The following is a 15,950-nucleotide window of genomic DNA, read 5'->3' as shown; positions in this document are numbered from 1 at the left end:
AAAGGAGTAGAGACTATCCCTCCCCTAGCCCTAGATGTTTTCAGTGTTAGAAAGGTTAGCACTAATGTTATAGGTTGCATTCTGCACCCCTTCCCCCAATTCATATGTTAAAGTCTTAGCTTCCAGTACTTCATGTGACTTATATGGAGACAGGATCTCTGTAGAGGTAACCACATTTAAATGAGGTCATTACAGTGGGCCTTAATCCAACATGTCTGCTATCCTTCTAAAAAAGGGAAATTTGGACATGGACATGTGCACAGGGGGGAATTCCCACAGAGAGAAGACAATGTGAATAGACACAGGAAGAAGACTGCCACTTACAAGCCAAGGAGAAAGACCTAGAACAAATCTGGTAAATTTTTTAAAAGTTCAATTGATTCCATTGCGATAGTAGGTTTGGAAACCTTGCATTAGTTCAGTTCCCTGATCCTCACAGCTGGTCCCAGACTAGCTGCATCTGAGTTACTTGGGAGGGTATTGGAAATGCACATGCTCAGGCCCCACACCAGCCCTACTGAATCAGACACTCTGGGCTGGATCTAACAATCAGGGTCTGAACAACCCTCCAGAGGCACTGATGCATGCTTATGTTTGAAAAAGACTGGTCTAATACATTGATGTTTTACATGATGGCAGCTCATAGAACCTGAAAAAAATGTATATGTGCACAAAATATTATACTTACTACCAGAGAGTTCAAGGTCTACTGGTGTCCATGGACATAAGGGTCTAAAGACCCCAGTTTAACCAAGAACCTTGTATGCATATATGCATGGCCCATGGCCACAGACAATGGGGCACTGAGGACCTAAGGCAGGGGGTAGGAATGGGCTAAAGGGGATCAATGAGGGAAAAGGAGGGACAAATGTAATACTTTCAACAATAAAGAATTATTAAAAATAAATAAATAAATAAAATAAAGATCCCAGTTTAAGAACCTGATACTCTTCTCTATCTCCAAGAAACCATACGTTTAGAAGAGAGCCTTTTGCTCTTTCTTAGCTACAAAATAAGCAGACTTCAAGGAAAGCCTCTCGCTTCTCCTGCTCACATGCCCTCTTCAGCGAAGCCAGGGGCTGCTTGGGGAAAGCCTAAGCCTCCTGCCGTCGCCATCAATTTCCCTGTTGAGGTTTACAGGCCTGAGGTGGAGCGGTGCATTCACTCACCTGATACAAATGGCAATATTTTTCCTAAGCCCACATGAATACAAACAACCCAGCTGTGAAACGATCAATGCATGTGTCTGCTGTGGCCAGTCAGCTGCAAGTTATGTTTTGCAGCAGGGCCTGGGAAGAGTAGGGCAGCTTTTCTCAAGTCGGAATTATTTTCATATGCAAGTGACAAAGACAAAAAAAAGTCATGGCAGAGAAGGTTGGCAATTAAAATACATCCGTATCCAATTACCCAGATAGTAGTAACGTGTGTCAGTAACAGGGAGAGGATCCAGAGCTCCAAACATGATAGACTTTTGAGCAGGGCATAGCCCTAGGCAAAAAAATAAAGTTAATATTGATGAAGATTATTTATTCATTAAATGACAACACTGTGCCTGGCATATGCACTCAGGGCTTAAAACCTAAGTCATCCAGACAAGCAGATTGCCTAGCCACTGGGTGGTCAATGCTTGTTTGGTGGGCACACTTAATGCAGTTCCTCATCTGTATCCAAATGTCAATCAAACTTCTGTGGACTCAAGCTGATTGGTAATACCAATGCCAAATTCTACTTTTTCAAATGCAGAAATGATTTTTTAAATGGTAATGTGTTCCTGTTTGCCTTTAAGAATTTTGCTAGCATAGCCATGTAAATTATGTTCCCTTCAATGAAGCTGTATTTCAGCTTCTCATAGTTAGTTTATGGGGTAAACAATCTAGGGACAATTTGGATATCTTCATTCCCTTGACAGATGCCAAGAATGGTCTCAGCTAAGATCAGCTGGAAAAGATTTGCTAATTTGAATTATGGAAGCCCTGATAACTTCTAACTAGGAAAGAGAGGAGTTGTGTGCACCGGCAATTGCCAACACACACACAAATTTATAGGTCTTGTTAAATGAAGTCTTAATTCTTATCTTCATCCAAAGCCTTCCTTTCACCTGTCAACATTTCCAAATGAAATCTAAACTTTAGCTTGTATTATTTTTCTGTCAAACAAAATATAAAATGTATTTTAATCCCCAAAGCTAGCATGGGAAGGAAAAATGAAAGTCACATGACTGAAGGTCCATATTGGTGTGGGATTTGAATGCCTGGATGTGACAGCAAGTTGGCTCGTATTGGATTTTGTATATTCTGGAGCACGTAATGAGTTATTGATCTGTGATAAACTAAGCTGACATTTTGTAACCAGTAAGCCCTCAGTATATCCAGTAAGCATAGGTTGCAGTAATGTTACAATCAGGTCATTGGTAATTTAGGGCACATAAAGAACATGCATATCTGCAACAGTGCATGCATATCTATGTGTTTAATTCTCTCCTCTACGCACTAAGACATACATTTTTCCTTAATACAGTCTTGTCTTCACATACCTCCAGCGTGCTTTCCTGACATCAGCTGACGGGTTAAGAAGATGACCCAGAATCCAATTTTATTAGGAACTTAAAAATTTGTCTACAGTCGGAAATCTCTTTAGATGACTCAGCTGTCAAATCCAACAGGTCATATTATCTACTCTAAGTGTTGATTGGAAGTTAGGCAATCTCCACCCATCCCAGAAGCCTAAGTTGTCTTTTGCTAAAATTCTAAAAGCCCCTGAGCAAGGAGGTCTTCTGCTAAGTTCAAGGGGAGGAGGGACTTTTAGGGCTTTCTCTCAGCCTGAACAACACACTTTAGATATTTCTCTCAGGGATTGCAATGCTCAGCAGTTATTTTTAGAAGTTGGGATGGGAGGGGGAAGCAAGAGGGGCTCTGTGTGGTGAGAAAACTTGGCAAAAGCTCCTAGTGACTCCCTTGCTGCCAAAATGAAGAGAAAGGACAGAGGCAGTGTTAAGGATCTGACATCTGCTCTGCAGCTTCTTGGAGACGAAGTTCTGTGAAAGACATTTTATCAATAGCCCAACGAGGTGGGATTACTAGTAATACTCCCATTTTGCATATGAGAAACTGAGATGCAGTTCAGTTAATTTCTCTAAGACACATAGGTAGTGATAGACCTGGTGTTTGAACCAGTGGTATAGGGACTGCCTACACATACAATCCTATCTAATAAAAGAGAAACATGCAAATTGACCATACCTCCACTACGCCCACAAGCCATGCCCACCAGCCAATCAGGAGCAAGTATGCAAATTAACCCAACCAAGATGGAGGTTAATTTGCATATCCAGGTGCAGAGCAAAGAATGAAGACAGTGTAGAAGGAAGCCAAGCGCTGCAGAAGGGAGCAAAGCTGCGGAGAAGCAAGTGGGGCGGCAGAGAAGGGAGGGAAGCAGGCGGGGCAGCAAAGAAGGGAGGGAAGTAGGTGGGGAGGCAGAGAAGGGAGGGAAGCAGGCAGGGTGGCAGAGAAGGGAGGAAGGGAGGGAAGCAGGCGGGGCGGCAGGGATGGCCGCAGGAAGCCCTATTCTTGCAGGAATCTTCTGCAACAGGCCTCTAGTATACATATAAAACTGGTGATAATAATGCCTGTCTCACAGATTTGTTATAAAGATAAACATTTGTAAAGTAATTAAATACTTGACACAATAGGGACTCAATAGATGAAAACTGCTATTATTATTATCATTATTATTATTACTGTCATGGTAATCATCATCATCACCTTATAAGTCCTACCCAAGCCCCTATTATTGTGTCACAGTACACTTTGCTTGCAATTCTTAGGTGTCTGATACATTTTTGCAAAATTATCAACCTGAGAAAAGGACATATTTACTGCTCATCTCATTCTAGAGAGCCAGGTTTGGAGGAGCAGAGTAGGATATGTCAGCTGCTGTTCCCATTCACAGGAAAGGCAAGGACCATGTATATCTGTGAGCCTCCTGGAAACATGGGAATGGGATGGAGGGACCTAAATCTCTCCTCACCACTGGAGCAGAGAAGCACAGGAAGGGCAGTCTGTTCACAGGGGAATCCTGGTATGCATTCTGAGGGCTAGCAGTTACCCTGCTCTCCTAAAAAAGAGCAAGGCCTGCCATGCTTTGCTCTCTGAACTTCCCAAAAGAACTTCCCAGGACACTCCGTGTGCCCACAGTGATGGCTTGTTGTCATCTCTTGTGTTTTTTCCTTTCCCACTAGCAAAGGTTCTGGCAATCTTTTCTCATTGGTTGATTACCCTATCTAATAAAAAAGTAATATTCAAATTGAATATACATCCACTACACCCACAAGCCACGCCCATCAGCCAATCAGGAGCTAGTATACAAATTAACCCAACCAAGATGGCTGCAGCCATGGAGAGAGCAAGAGGTTTGGTTTTCCCCGGTAATGGAAGAAACCAAGCTTTCCACCTGCCCTGGCCTGCCTTGGCCTCTGCTTAAGGCTACAAAGTTTCAATTATAGAAGATAAATAAAACCCAACAATAATGGTGGCAACCACGAAGCTGGAGAGAGCAGGAGGCTTGAGTTGCCCCCCAGCAATGGAGGAAGCCAAGTTTCCACAGCCCTGGCCTGCCTTGGCTTCCACTTAAGGCTACAAAGTTTCAATTATAGAAGATAAATAAATCCCAACAAAAATGGCTACAGCCACGGAGCAAGCAGGAGGCTTGGCTCCGCTCAAGGCTACAAAGTTTCAATTATAGAAGATAAATAAATCCCAGGTCCCAGGGCCTCCACTTGGGTCGCCGGGGGGCATGGCCAGCCTGCAAACCACCACAGGCCCCTGACCCAGGCTGCCCCACGTCCCAAGGGTACCCCCACCCTGATCCAGGACACCCTTCAGGGCAAACCAGCTGGCCCCCACCCGTGCACCAGGCCTCTATCCTATCTAATAAAAGAGTAATATGCAAATTGACCATCACTCCAACACACAAGATGGCTGCCCCCATGTGGACACAAGATGGCCACCACAAGATGGCCAGCAGGGGAGGGCAGTTGGGAGGGACTAGGCCTGCAAGGGAGGGCAGTTGGGGGCGATCAAGCCTGCAGGGGACCAGGCCAGCAGAGGAGGGAAGTTCGGGGCAACCGGGCCTGCAGGGAAGGGCAGTTAGGGGTGACCAGGCCTGCAGGGGAGGGCAGTTAGGGGAAAACAGGCTGGCAGGGGAGCAGTTAGGCATCAATCAGGCTGGCAGGGGAGTGGTTAGGAGGTGATCAGGGTAGCAGGCAGAAGCAGATAGAGGCAATCAGGAAGGCAGGCAGGCAAGCAGTTGGGAGCCAGCAGTCCTGGATTGTGAGAGGGATGTCCGACTGCCCGTTTAGGCCCGATCCTTGGTATCTGGGATTTATTTATCTTCTATAATTGATCCCTTAAAGCAGTAGTTCTCAACCTTTCTAATGCCGTGACCCTTTAATACAGTTCCTCATGTTGTGGTGACCCCCAACCATAAAATTATTTTCGTTGCTACTTCATAACTGTAATTTTGCCACTGTTATGAATTGTAATGTAAATATCTGTGTTTTCCAATGGTCTGTGGGACCAGGTTGAGAATGGCTAGCAGGGTTGCCTAAGACCATTGGAAAACACAGATATTTACATTACAATTCATAACAGTAGCAAAATTACAGTTATGAAGTAGCAATGAAAATATTTTTATGGTTGGGGGTCACCACAACATGAGAAACTGTATTAAAGGGTCGCGGCATTAGAATGGTTGAGAACCACTGACCTAAAGGGATCAGGCCTAAACAGGCAATTGGACATTCCTCAAGGCGACCCAAGCGGAGGCCCTGGTGTCTGGGATTTATTTATCTTCTATAATTGATCCCTTAAAGGGATCGGGCCTAAATGGGCAGTCGGACATCCCTCAAGGGGTCCCAGATTGGAGAGGGTGCAGGCTGGGCTGAGGGACACACACCCCCATGCACGAATTTTGTGCACTGGGCCTCTAGTTGAATAATATTCATTGGATTTCAAGGTTGATCCTATTTTACCTCTAACTTCTATTTATTTTCAGAGAATAATCAGATAAACTATATTTGTAAGAATTCAGACTCCAAAACTCCTTTAGGCTATTGTTTATTTTTCAAATGTCACTGAATCTCTTTCAAAATATCTCTTCCTTGTTTTGAGAAGCTCTGCTGATTTGAGATTAATTCTAATTAATTTAATTTTATGTCTATTCCTAACTAAACCTTCTATATTTTTCCACTTCAACCTGCTCACCCTTTCCTTTAGACAGCCTCCTAGCATCCTTAATACATACACTTATCATCTCATTTCTGACAGCTCTTTTCAGAGGCAACATTTAGTAGAAATGCTATGACTGAGCCTCACGAGACTTGAATTCCATTCCAACATGGTGTCTACCTAACTCACTAAGGCAAAAGAATCATTCAATTCCCTGGGCCTCAGTTTTCCTACCAATAAAATAGAGGACTTAGTGATATATGGTCTCTAGAATCTGCTCAATATTGAGCCTATTTCATCAAATATCACTTGATCTTTAATATGTTGGTAGGAACTATGTGAACTTTTTAATTTTCCCTCAAAATAGCTATTTCCCATTATTAAAATACTAGAGGCCCAGTGCATGAAATTCATGCATGGGGGTGTGTGTCCCGCAGCCCAGACTTCACCCTCTCCAATCTGGGACCCCTCGGGGGATGTCCAACTGCCCATAAACAGGCAGTCGGACATCCCTCTTACAATCCAGGACTGCTGGCTCCCAACTGCTCACCTTCCTGCCTTACTGATTGCTCCTAATGCTTCTGCCTGCCAGCCTGATCACCCCCTAACCACTCCCCTGCCAGCCTGATTGCCCCTAACTGCCCTCCCCTGCAGGCCTGGTCCCTGCCAACTGCTCTTCCGTGCAGGCCTGGGTCCCCCCCAACTGCCCTTCCCAGCAGGCCCGGTCACCCCCAACTTCCCTCCTCTGCCAGCCTGGTCACCCGTAACTGCCCTCCCTTGCAGGCCTAGTCCCTCCCCTGCTGGCCATCTTGTGGCAGCCATCTTGTGTCCACATGGGGCAGCCATCTTGTGTGTAGGAGTGACGGTCAATCTGCATATTATTCTTTTATTAGATAGGATAGAGGCCTGGTGCATGGGTGGGGGCCAGCTGGTTTGCCCTGAAGGGTGTCCTGGATCAGGGTGGGGGTTCCCTTGAGGCATGGGGTGGCCTGGGTGAAGGGCCTGTGGTGGTTTGCAGGCCTGCCCCGCCCCCCCAGCGACCCAAGCGGAGGCCCTGATATCTGGGATTTATTTATCTTCTATAATTGAAACTATGTAGCCTTGAGTGGAGGCTAGGGCAGGCCAGGGTGGGTGGAAAGCTTGGCTTCCTCCATCACCAGGGAAACCCAAGCCTTCTCCTCGCTCAGTGGCCAAAGCCATTTTTGTTGGGATTTATTTATCTTCTATAATTGAAACTTTGTAGCCTTGAGTGGAGTCCACAGCCAGCCAGGATATGCGGGAAGCTTGGCTTCCTCCATTGCTGGGGAAACCCAAGCCTCCCGCTCACTCCGTGGCCGCAACCATCTTGGTTGGGTTAATTTATATACTTGCTCCTGATTGGCTGGTGGGCATGGCTTGTGGGTGTAGCAGAGGTATGGTCAATTTGCATATTACTCTTTTATTAGATAGGATGGAATTAGTGAGATCCCTTTGGGATTGCATATATTTTTGTATAATCCATAAAATTTTGCATTTGAATGGTGCTCATGGTGGAGTGGGGAATGGTCAATAAACATTTAAATGCAAGCTATTATAGATGTTCTCCCTCTCTCTTTATGTAACCAATGCAAGAGATGAGAAATGAGAAAAAGAAGGCCAGTGTAATCTTAGGTATTATTTAACACACAAAATGACCAAACTCTCTAATGGCAAGAACAAAATTTTATGAATGCTTTTTGCTTCTACTGCAAAACCTCTAGCAGTAAAAATAAAACTCTTAAGACTTCTTTATAGCAAGCATGGCTACTAAAATCTTCCTACCAGGGAAAACTTCTCAAGAGGGAAATGAAAAATTTTTTTTGATATAGATGAAATCTAAAAATATAAATCTACTAAATGAGGAACATTTATAAACTTGATTATTTCCTTCCTGTCTGGAAATCACCTGTTACTTTTTTCCTTGCTCCCATTTCTTCTCTGGTATAGCTGATTCACATATATGAAATAGAAATACATGGTGCACAGGCATATAGTCTTGCTTGCTGTACTCATGGCAGGCATGACTAATCAATCACAGTCTTTCTTACTCCAGGCATCCTCCTGCAGCCACAGCATCTTTGTCAATGCAACATCCCATGCGATCACTATCAAAGTTGGCATAATATATCACGCTTACCGGCCTCCCATAAAGTAGAAACAAACTAGGTTCCTAATAATATGGCTTTCCAGGCCCAGTTATAACCCAAAAGCAATAGCTATAACATTCCCCATTGTATCATTCAATAAACTTAAATTTAAAAAACGGCTGTGAGAGCAAAGGCAGACTTAATGGAAGTGACTATGATTATAAAAGACAGAGAACATTAACAAATAATAATTCCTAAATTGCTTTTTATCCTAATTATATATACAATTTATGGAACATCTATTCTATACACATCCCAGTGAAGATGAGAAGGATGCACCTATGCCAGGCTTTCAAAGGCCTGTATTTCACTACTCCTTTTATTTAACTTGGTTCAATTAGCATCTATATTTCATCTCTGAAATTAACCTCTATATAATTATGGGATTTAGGTAAAAGAGCATGAGACCTAATATTTATTGCAAGCCTACTAAGTGCCAAGCACTATGCTAAGTGCTTTGTCAATGCTATCTCATGTAAGCCTTTAACAATCCTATGAGGATTGATATTATTCCTATTTTATACATGAGGACTTTAAAACTCATCAAATTAAAGTAACTTTTCCAAGGTCAAATAGCTATTAAGAGGTGGAATTGGGATATAAACCTCGCTTTATTCATCTCTATGCAGTGTTCTTTCTACTACACCAAATTACCTTTTTAAAAAAACAAAAACAAAAAAACCCTTAGGCCCTGGCCACGTGTTTCAGTTGGTTGGAGTGTCATCCAATACACCAAAGGGCTTTGGGTTCAATTCCCAGTCAGGGCATATACCTAGTTTGTGGGTTCGCTTATGGGTGGTAACCGATCAATGTTTCTTTCTCTAAAATCAATAACAAACATATCCTTGGGTGAGGAAAAAAAAAAAATCTTAGACATTTGGTGCTCTTTTTTGTTTTTTAATTCCCACCTGAGTATATTCTTTTTTTGAGGATATTTTCTCATTGACTTTTTTTTTTTTTTTTGACAGAGAGAGAGAGGAGGGTCAGGAGGAGTGGGGGAGAGAGAGAGAGAAAAAAAGAAAGATCAATGTGGGAAAGACACATGAGAGACACATGGATTGGTTGCCTCCCTCAGGCTCTTGATCAGAATCAAACTCGAGACTCTTCAGTCCGAGGGCTGACACTCTAACCACTGAGGCAAAAGGTCTAGGGCATTTTGGCACTCTTTTTGTTAACAGATAACAGATAAGCAAACTGAATCCTGGAAATCTAAGCTACCAGCAACAGAGAATAGTGGCTTTCCCTTCCAGCTATGCCTAAAAATGTAGCTTAAATTGCTCTCACATTTAGCGTCAGTTCAGTAGGAAAGGAAGGGAAATGTTTGGGAAAGACAGAAAACAGAGGAAAAGCCTGAAAATTAAAGTTAGTCCCACTTTCCAATCACACCCTTAAAGAATAATGTTTGTCAACACTTCCAAAATGTAATTATGATGCAATGTGTGTGCGTATGTTTTTAAAAAAGGATAGATGGAAGGATTTTGAATACAACTCCATGAATATATTATTAAGAGTAAAATTATTCTTATTTCAAATTTCCATGTACAACTATTACCAAAAAAAACATGTCTATTAACATAATCCTCCAAAAGGATTCCTAAATTCTAAAGCAGATGTTGTTAATCAAGTGTTTAATATTTACTATAGCTAGCCCATTAGCTTTAGCTAACTGTAATTTATGGCATGGTGGAATTGTATTTTTATAGGCTATACATTCATTTTATAGTACTTTGGGGCCTTTTATCTAATCAATAAAAGTATTTTTACGCTTTTTTAAATAGCACATGAAATACAATTTTGCTGTTTAAAGTAAATATCAAGGTCCACATTTGCATAGTCACATTTATGACATTGGCTATAGCTGTTATTTGTGCCATAAATATCAATAACATAACACATTTTTAGTCAGCTATGTACACTTTTAGGTATATCACTATTCCTATGGAAAAAGAGAAAAGAACCCATTATGAATCAATGCACTTTGTGACAATTTCCAGAAACTTCTTGCAGAGAAAAATGATGCCTGTGAAATATGGCTCCTATTCTTTGAACTTACATTTGTATAAAGCAAAGTAGAAAATTAATATAATTAGTTAAATAATTATGGCAAAACAAAAAAACCCACAACTTTTCCTGAAATATCCAAACCAATAATAGAGATAAAAACAATGTTTGGGTTTAATACTAAATAATTTTCTTTTGAGAGGAGAGAAGATGGGGTAGGTTTGTGTGTGCATGTGTATCATATGTATGAACATATTGAAAAGTTTTACAAGGTTTTAGATTTTCTTAATAAAGATTAAGTTTTTTTCTGCTAATAAAATTAATTTTTGCTTGATGACAGTGGAAGTTTCTGCTACTACATGAAGGGTGTAAAAGAAAGAGAATTATCTGTTTCAAAAACTTTGGTATGTTTTAACATCTTGATTTATATATTGATACACACCCTCATTTTGGTTTTGGTTTTCAAAAATAGAAGCATATGAAATAAGCTTTTTATATAGCATACCCTTATCTCTTAGTATATGTGGCACATGTATTTCTATGCACACAATATTAATATGCTCCATCACTTTAGGTAGTTGTCTAGTATTCCACTGACTGAATACACCATAATTTAAATATTTCCCTATTGATAGATATTTAGGTTGTTTAAAACTTATTATTATTATATATAGCCCTAAGTATGCATATATTATGTTCATTTGCTTAATTCTTGTTTAAAGAATTAATTCACAGAGATGGACCTTCTAGTTAAAAGCATAAGGACATCTTACATTCAGACACATAGTCCCAAATTGCTCCCACCGATGTTCAAGGATGCTCATGTCCTCATACATCCTCAACATTGGATTTTACTAATCTTTTAAACTAATGCCAACCTTACTGAATGTAAATAATAACTGTTTTAACTTTCATTTTTATTGCTATTTGAAGTTGATATATTTTTATAATTGGCTGAAATTATCTACTCAGTATCATTTGCCCAATTTTATTATTGATATATCTGTACTTTTTCTTATTGAAGTACACTTAATATATTAAGAATATTAGTCCTTATATATGTAAAAGGGTGAATTAGGAGCTCTACCTCATACCATATAAAATTAACTCAAAATGGATCCTAGCCCTATTTGCAAAAGCAAAAATTATTATATTCTTAGAATAAAACACGGGAGTAAAGCCTTGTGACCTTGGATTAGGCAATAGTTTCTTAGATATGACACTAAAAGTGCAAGCAACAAAATAAAAAATAAATTAGATTTCATTTAATTTTAAAACTTTTGTGCTTCAGAGGACACCATCAAGAAAGTGAAAAGACAACCCATGGAATGAGAGGAAACATTTGCAAATCATAGATCTGGTAAGGGACTTTTTAATTTTATTTTTAAAATTTTTATTTATTCTTTTAAACTTGAATTCATAAAAGATGACTTTTTTAAAATACATTTTATTTATTTTTTTCAAAGAAAGAAAGGGAAATGTAGAGAAAGATAGGAACATCAGTGAGGAGAGAGAATCTTCGATCAGCTGCCTCGTGCACACCCCTCTTGGGGATGGAGTCCCCACCCCAGGCATATGCCCTGACCAGGAATTGAACTGTGACCTCATCAAACTGAGTTGATGCTCAACCACTGAGCTACACAGGCTGGGTTTTTAAGGGACTTTTATCCATAGTATATAAAGTCTCCTTATGATGCAATAATAAAAAGGCAAAAACCCAATTTTAAAATAGGCAAAGAATTTGAATGGACATTTCTCCAAAGAAAATATACAAATGCTAGTCAGCACATTAAAAGACGTTCAATATCTTTACTCACTAGAAAAATGTAAAGTGATACCATAATGAGATATTACTGCACATCCACTAAGATGGACATATTCAAAAAGCAGGTCATAGCAAGTTTTGGTGAGAATGTAAAGAAATTAGAACCCTCATACATTGCTGGTGGAAATATAAAATGGTGCAGCCATGTGGAAAATAGTTTGGCACGCCCTCAACAAAATAAACATAGAGTTATCATAGCAATTCTATTCCTAGGTATATACCCAAGAGAAAAGAAAACATATGTCCATACAAAATTTTGTATATAAATGTTCATAGCAGTATTATTCAAAGTAGCCAAAAGTTAAAGCAACCCAAATATCTGTAAGCTGACGCATGAATAAACAAGATGTATATTCATACAAAGGAATATTTTTCAGCCATAAAAAGAATAAAGTACTGATACATGACACAGTATTGATGAACCTTGAGAACTTTCCACTTGTATGAAATGTCCAGAATAGACAAATCTATGGAGACAAACAGGAAACAGGAGATTAGTGGTTGCCAGGAGCAAGGGAAGGATGCTGATGGGCACAGGGTTTCTTTTGGGGGTCATGAGAACATAATGGAATTAGATTCTGATGGAAGCACAATTCTATCAACATACGAAAAGCCCCTGAATTGCATACTGTTATTTTTAAAAGAATAAGCTTTTTGTTCTTATATTGCAAATGGTTTTAAATTGGTGTTTTCAATTTTTATTGTTTTTCACTGTATATAAATTTTACATTTTTAGAGTAAATATATCAGTCTTTTTCTCTGTTATTTTTGGTTTTGTGTCATATTTAGAAATTCTTTCCCTACTTTAGGTTTGTGGAAATAATCACTTGTACTTACAATCTCTTTTGAAAATGTAGGTGTTTGATTCATTAGAAATTTACTTTTCGGTGGACAATGAAGTATGAAATAGGATTCTAGCTTTTTTTCTAAAATGGATAACCAGTTGTTTCAACTTGGTTATTTAATTATTTGTCTTTTCCAAGCTGCTTGAAGTGCTACAATATTTATATTATAATTTGCATATGAAGATGACTTTAACTTTTATATTAAAATCTGTGTCTATCCCTGTACTCTGTTCCATTGACTTGGATGCTTCTTTCTACATCACTTATTTGTTGTAGCTTTAAAATACGTTACCTTCTCTGTCCAGAACTATTCAAACTAGTCATATATTACAATTACAGTTCTAAATGGTTTTGTAAAGCAGTCATAAATACTCTCACAAGGAAAAAAGCATTGAGAACTTAATTACAGTTACACTATTTAAAGAATAATTTAGAGATTATGGACATATTTATCACATTGAGACTTCTCATATACGAATGAAATCTGGTTCTTCATTTATTTGTCTTCTTTTATGTTCCTCTAAAGAGCATTAGAGTTTTCTTCATAAATGTCTAGCACATTTTTGATAGGTATTCTTTTTTATTAATATTTCTTGTTGAAAGTATTACATGTGTCCCCCTCTACCCTCATTGACCTCTTCAAGCCTATCTAGCATGTTTCTAAGTTTATCCTCAAGTGATCTATGTTTAATTTGCCTTTGTGGTATTTTCCCCATTATATGTTGCAATCATATTAGTGTGGTATCTGGCATATAGAAAAGCAAGTATTTTTTGCATTGTTTTATAAACTATTAACCTTGGTAAACTTTCATTCTTTCTAAAAAATTTATAATTGCGCCTCTTTCTTTCTATTATTTCTGACTATATTTTACTTTCTTGAATTATTGTTTTGACCAGCACATTCAAAATCATGGTATATAATAGTAGAAATTGGTGACTGTTATCCATGGCTTTTTTTTTTTAAAGAAGAATTCTCTATTTCAACACTAAGAATTATATTGGATTTTGATACGAGCAGTTTACATTTTGATCATGTTAAAGAATTATCTTATTTTAATTTTGTGTTAAAAGATGTATTATAATAATAGAAATACATTGGTAATCTCTGTGTTATCTATCACTCAACCTGTCTACTCAATAAATATGTATTTAGCCGGACACTGTCCTAAGCACCAGGGATACAAACATGGCCCCAGCTTTCCAGCACTCACTGCCAGAGGCAGTTACTTTACCCATTTGTATTACTCTGGAGAACGTATGGGACACACAGGATAGCGATGGATTACTAAAGCAGTGGTACTCAGTAAGAGAGGAGGAGAGGCACACGAGCAGCGAAGGGAGAGAGGCAGGTGTGGCCCTTCCCAGTTAACAAAGCACTCCGAGTGGTTCTGATACGGCCGGCAGGTTGGTCACTGGGCTGTGGTAATACCTAAACTCAGTAGAGGGTTTTACACGTAACATTTATGTAATGTTTTCATAAATATGAATTGCTTTACTCCTAGCAATAATCTCAATGAAATATTAAGTCACCATTACAGAAGACAAAACTGAAACTTAGAATTGTTAGAATACCAAAGCTAAGCAAAAAGAAAATCTGTGCTCTTTGCACTTACCCTAATAAAACAATTGAATAACATATGACTTAATAACTTCATTATCTTTAGCATAGTGTTCTAAAATGCATTCTTCCATAATTTTTTACCCCAGAGTTCCCCCTTTCCCAATCCAATCAGGAAATCACCTGATAAGCACACCAGGCCATCCCAACCAGTACTTTTCCAGTCCCTCTGAATTGCAGGAACACCTAAGACCAGTCCTCCGTGAAAGCCCTGTATTCTTGTCCCATGTTGACTTGTGCTGACCAAGAGGCAAGGGAGGAGGTGCTCAAATCAAGGCCAAATTCGATGCTGTGGCTTGAAAAATGTTGGCTTTCTGTCAAGTCCTCAAGGCTTAGGGCCGTCACCAGGGAGTCAGAAACCTTTGCTGGACAGCCAAACTCCTGTGGCCTCACACCCAGGGGAACCTGCTCCTTCGCCTCCTCCAGTGTGGGGACTGCCTCGATCCCAGAGTCCTTTTCCTCATCTACTTCATTCACCGAGCACACATAGAAGACTGTTTGAGCAACAGGATGCTGTGTTTTTCCACTTCTCTGCAGCCTGAGGAATATCAGAGGAAGAAAAGTGGTAGAGAGAGCTCTGGAGGCCAGATCAGCAATTCAGTCTCTGCTGAAAACTGCTCCAGATCTCACTGCTAAAGTGGAGCCTTGAGAGCTCTCTAGCTTATTAAATATTCATCAAAAGCTAAACACCACTTTTTCAACATTTGACTGAATAATACAAGTGTAGAGTTGCCTCATCGCTACTCTTGAATTGCTCAGATATATGTAGCACGGAATTATGGTTCTAATGAAGTCAGTTTAAAAGATGAGGAAAGAATCCTTTGTAGTTTATCCCTGCCTTTCATTTCCTCTTAATTTAACCATAAACTAAACGGATCCATAAAATGTTTATAGAGGGTAATAAAATGATGTTTTTAATACAAAGGTTGCTTATGTAATTAAGCATAAATTCTATGGCATTCTGTGTAATTTGAAATGGTTTGCAAGGAATTAACAAATACTTATATTTATTTTATTTCTCTTTCCATTAATGGCAAATAATAAAACAAAAAGGGGAGGAGTAAGTTCCTACCAATCTAAGTACCTACAGTTTGAAAATTGAAACTGCAGATGTTGTTAAAGACTTTATATTCTTCTTGGAAATGTGCCATTAAGTTTAATTAGGTTTCTCATTTGTCCTCCTTCCCTTTCACTCTGTCATTCTTTTTTTCTGCCTCTTTATCCCGCCTCTCTTTCTCCCTTAAATACCAGGAGAACACTATATGTTTCTAA

General features: G+C 39.4%; 1 protein-coding gene across 3 annotated transcripts in view; it reads left to right on the top strand.

The window, feature by feature from the left end:
- SEMA6D (semaphorin 6D) overlaps positions 1–15,950 on the top strand; it is a 606,507-nt gene that overhangs the window by 521,033 nt on the left and 69,524 nt on the right. The window contains exon 1 of one of the 3 annotated variants that reach the window (XM_080642313.1): positions 11,692–11,750. The exons of the other annotated variants lie outside the window; for them this stretch is intronic. The gene's annotated coding sequence lies outside the window, so the exon portion shown is untranslated. Of the gene's footprint in view, positions 1–11,691; positions 11,751–15,950 lie in introns of those variants that run through there. 3 annotated transcript variants of the gene reach the window in all.

The sequence above is a fragment of the Plecotus auritus genome (assembly GCF_963455305.1).
Source record: "Plecotus auritus genome assembly, chromosome: 1".
Classification (NCBI taxonomy): Eukaryota; Metazoa; Chordata; class Mammalia; order Chiroptera; family Vespertilionidae; genus Plecotus; species Plecotus auritus.
The sequence above is the reverse complement of the archived record's forward strand: the minus strand, read 5'-3'. Positions and strand labels throughout refer to the sequence as shown.